Genomic DNA, 3,362 nt, shown 5'->3' with positions numbered 1-3,362 from the left:
TTTTAAAAACTAGAATTTGTGACTTGAATTGGACATAGACGCAAACCTGCAGCGGTGCTAAGACCGAAGTCCTGTGATCTCTTCTTAATGCTCCCGGTAACAAAGGGCCCGGTGTGGTCTGCAGCACTGTCAGAAATGTCTGGTCAGTCTTCAAGGGCAGCCCAAGTAAGGGGCATTACAGTAATCCAGCTATATATTGCTGTTGCATGAGTGAAGGACGCAAGATCCTGATCAGTGAGGAAGAGCTGTGGCCAGCTCATGAAAGTTGAGATTGCTCAGACTGCTGCCACAACCTGTGTCAGGAGATAGGCAGCTTGAAACAGTTCTCTCGAAGGTTGGCTCATTTTTCCACATGTGGTGGCATTGTGAAAGATCTAAGAAATATTGGGTAATGGTACATGAAATCTTGCAAAAGGTACTAGGGACGGGAGTACAATTTACACCAGAGACTTTGTTGTTGAATATTCTACCTAATAATTCTAACAAAGATTATCATTATTTGATTGTTTTTTTAACTATGGGTGCAAGAATTCTCTATGCAAAATATTGGGAATTATCGGAGATACAAACAAAATGAGAACTAGTAAATAAAATCTTGGAGGCTGCAGAATTGGATAAATTGACATTATTGATAAAAGGCGCAACAGATTTGACATTCCAGAATACTTGGTCACGGTTTTATAATTGGTATGATAAATATATGTAGGCAAGCTTGCAAGAGACAGACTAAGAGTTTACTAAATGAAATATATACCTGTTAGGATGATAGAGACAGAAAAGTTGCTTACACAGTTCATGAGAAATTGTTATTAAGGTGGAAGAGGCACCAGTACAAAAATTGGTAAAAATTGAAAATTATTTATTTAATTATATAAAATAACCTCCATGTATCTGTTTGTACTGTATGTATGTATGTATATGTATGTATATGTTATGATTGTTTGCTTATGTTATGTGGAAAATGTAATAAAACCCTGCCCCTTTGGGGGCAGTTTAAGAAAAAAAAGGAGTTAGGCAGCTGTTCAGTTGGACCCAGTGTTCCATCAGTGGAAGGCATTCATGATCACAGGGCTTCCCCACTTTCCTTCCCCCCAAGCAGTCCCTTCTGAGCCTGAGAAAGCTGATTCCATGAGTTGAGGGATGCAAGTGGAATAGCCACAAGTGTTGGTGAACTGTAAGGAGGCCCGGGAAGGGGGGAGGAAACAGACTTCTTCTTTCTTCTGTGAGCAGAGCAGTGTTGATGGAAAGGGAGGATCAGTTTGGCCCCTTCCCACTTCTTACTTTGTCTCACCAACTCATGTCATTGTTAGGGTTGCCAGCCTCCAGGTGGGGCCTGGGGATCTCCTGCTTTTACGACTGATCTCCAGCTGACAGAGATCAGCTCCCCTGGAGAAAAATGGCTGCGTTGAAGGGTGGACTCTATGGCCTTGTACTATGCTGAGGCCCCTCCCCTCCCTGAACCCCACCCTCTCCTGGATCCACCCCCAAAGTCTCCAGGTATTTTCCAACCCAGACCTAGCAATCCTAGTCGTTGATTTCCAGGATCACAGGGGTCCCATGTGTAATAACAAGTTTCCCAGCATGAGAAATAGCCGCTTGGGAAGTGAAAAGCTGGGGCAATCTGTGATCCTTGCCGGAACAGATTTCTGAATCCCATCTATTGCTCCCATTGCATACCCCTCTTGCTTCTGAGCTGGCAAACAGGAAGTCAGATCTGATTTGTAATGCATGGGGATGGTTTTGAGACTGAGGTCCCCCTGTTTTCCTGCTTCTTTGATTGCAGATCCTTTTGTTGCACAGCCGTCCGCTACACAGTTTAGTTTGCTCGACCAGATGACCCAAAAATGGATCATTTGCCAATGCATAAGCCATTTCTGGCAAAATAAACAGGACAGCCCACCTCAGTCATGAGGGTCAGTCACAGAATTGCAAGAACAGAAGAGTCGTGCAGGTTCACATGGTCAGATATGTTGTGCTAGAAATGAGATCCGCGAGGAGTCCTGCCCGCTTCACGGTACTATGTAACACGGCACTGTGATGAGATTCCAAACCGAGCAAGGCACAAAACTGGGTGTTGTCACCATTCCAGTCTGATGCTGGCACTCGGCCGAGCTGCACCTGCCGGCTGCGCTCTGTTGACAGGTACAAATCACCAGCCATCACGGCGAGAACTGCCAAACAGACAACAACCCGCTTGCTGAAATCCAAAGGTAATTACTTAGCCTGGAGCCTTAGGAGGCCTTTTTTCTAAAGAGAAGCAGGTGGGCTGCCAGAGTTGCCTGTGCGGTTGTTTGGAATTTAATAAGAGCCGCGCAACGCAGAGATGTTTTGCAAAGGGCACCGGAGAAGGCGGCGTCCTGTGGGTCCGACGAACCCGTCTCCCTCTCTGCTTTTCAAACCCTTTGCAGAGTTTCCATCCGAGTTATTTTTCTGTAATTATGCTTGCAAACCCCGATGTACTTCTCTATGCATGCTAACATAGTTCAGCAATAACCTAGAGAGGCTGCATTCTGCTATAGTGCTAGGGAATTAGAGACCCCCGTCCCGTTCGGCCATTGTGTTTAATTAGGTGGCTTTTTTAGTGATGCGCATTGTGTCAGCTAATTAGCCGGGCCTGGACGACAGCCATCCAATTCCTCCTTTCAAGCTTCTATTGCTCCCCCCATTGTTCTTGGAATAGATTTAACTTTCTGGTTAAGGGACGGGAATGACTGTAGACCACAGATGGTCAAATGCCATTGTGTCTTCTACCTGGCTTTGTCAACGAGAGAAGAGGACCTCTTCAAAATGAATGAGGTTGGCATTTGCAGAGGGGGGGAGAGTTAATTCGCTTGTTAGAAGCGCTTGACGGGAATGTCCAGCAAAGCTTCTTTTTTTAAAAAAAAATCAGGATAAATGGAGAACAACTGCAACTCCCGATTTGTGTCAGTTCCTATGAAGAAGAGCTATTTGTTATTGTTACGCTGGCATTAAGAGGCTGGCTAATTCTGTGCAAAGCTGAATTTAGTGATTTAAAAAAAAAAACCACTTTGGGGTCTGCGGGGAACGTACGGAGGAGGCCGAGATACCTGATACATAAAGATGGAAAGAGCTGGATGTTAGGCAGCAAAAGAGGTCATGCTGTTAAATTAGAGCAGTGGGATCAAATATGGAAGAAAAATATTACGATTACGAAAGCTATTCCGTATAAAGAAAACATATATAAAATGTTTTATAGATGGTATGTAACACCTGAAAGGTTAGCTAAAATTCACCCGAAATGTTCGAATAAGTGTTGGAAATGTGAAAATAAGGTTGGCTCATTTTACCATATGTGGTGGCATTGTGAAAGATCTAAGAAATATTGGGTAATGGTACACGAA

The sequence above is a fragment of the Gekko japonicus genome, unplaced genomic scaffold (genome assembly GCF_001447785.1).
Source record: "Gekko japonicus isolate JY-2015 unplaced genomic scaffold, Gekko_japonicus_V1.1 scaffold1879, whole genome shotgun sequence".
NCBI lineage: Eukaryota > Metazoa > Chordata > Lepidosauria > Squamata > Gekkonidae > Gekko > Gekko japonicus.
This window is presented reverse-complemented; position numbering follows the sequence as displayed.